Source organism: Orycteropus afer, unplaced genomic scaffold (assembly GCF_000298275.1).
Source record: "Orycteropus afer afer isolate SDZICR_OR568_19922 unplaced genomic scaffold, OryAfe1.0 scaffold00172, whole genome shotgun sequence".
In the NCBI taxonomy this organism is placed as follows: domain Eukaryota; kingdom Metazoa; phylum Chordata; class Mammalia; order Tubulidentata; family Orycteropodidae; genus Orycteropus; species Orycteropus afer.
The window spans coordinates 2,665,876-2,667,105 of NW_006921759.1; the positions used below are offsets into that span (position 1 = coordinate 2,665,876).

General features: G+C 42.0%; 1 protein-coding gene across 1 annotated transcript in view; it reads left to right on the plus strand.

The window, feature by feature from the left end:
* The window catches only part of SEC31A (SEC31 homolog A, COPII coat complex component), a 71,487-nt gene that overhangs the window by 60,378 nt on the left and 9,879 nt on the right, over positions 1-1,230 (plus strand). The window lies entirely within an intron of this gene.

Sequence of the window (1,230 nt, forward strand, 5' to 3'; positions counted from 1 at the left end):
GGCCATAGTATTGGGAGTCTCACCAGATTTCATCTGACCAGTAATTCTGGTCATTATTGAGTTTTTGGATTTTGTTCCACGTTTTCCCTCCCACTCTATCCAGGATCTCCAAATTTGATCCTTTCCTGAGTGGTTGGCATTGGTAGCTGGGCACCATCTAGTTCTTCTGGTCTTGAGGGCCATCGTGTCTTAGGGTTGATTGCTTCTAAATGCTCTTGTTTTTCTTTTGTGTGTGTGTGTGTGTGTGTTCTTCTTTACTTCCGACACTAGGAGACCATTAGCTGCATCTTAGATGGCTGCTTGAAAGCTTCTAAGACCCCAGTTGCTACTCACCAATGTAGGATGTGGAGCAACGCTTTATGTATTTTGTTGTGCCATTTGAGTCTGGTGTACCCCAGTACTATGGTCCTGAGGTAGTAGCTCTATTGGATCTCTCTCCCATAGTGTTGGGATGTCTGTGAGGGATTACTCTGTGTCTGTCTTCTATTGTCTCTGTAAAGATTGCAGGTATTTTGTATCACTGGTGTCTGTACAAGATTAGCCTCAGTGAATAGTATACCTCTATTCACTGATCCCTGTTTGATCGTCTCAGGTATTTATGTGTTTATCAGTATAGCCTAGTGTTTGGTGTTAATGGCAATGTGGTATCGTGGACGCATTGGTTGGTTTTAGCATCTGCCGTCTATCTCTTATGTGCACAGTTCGGTGTCCTCTCATTTCCCAATGTTATCATGGTAGTCATATATCCTTCCCGTATATCTCTCCCCCTACCCACGTTAGTATGTAAGCCCCAACTAGCCCTAAATTAATCCCTCCTTTTCCCTCCCCATCCTGGTAACTTATAGGTGAGTTCCCTTTCCCAAACAAACCCTTCTCTGTCTTTTTACAGTAATGGGCTCATACAATACTTGTCCTTCTGTGATTGACTTATTTCACTCAGCATAATGTCCTCCAGGTTCATCTGTGTTGGTGAGATGATTCGCATAGCCCTCATTATTTTTTAATGTGGCATAGTATTCCATTGTGTGGATATACCATAATTTGGTTATCCACTCATCCGTTGATGGGCATTTAGGTTGTTTCCATCTCTTTGCTATGGTGAATTGTACTGCGATGAACATAGGTATACATATGTCTGTTCATGCGCTATCTCTCACCTCTTCAGGATATATTCCTAGTAATGGAATTGCTGGGTCAAATGGTACTTCTATTTTCAGTTTTTTAAGGAAA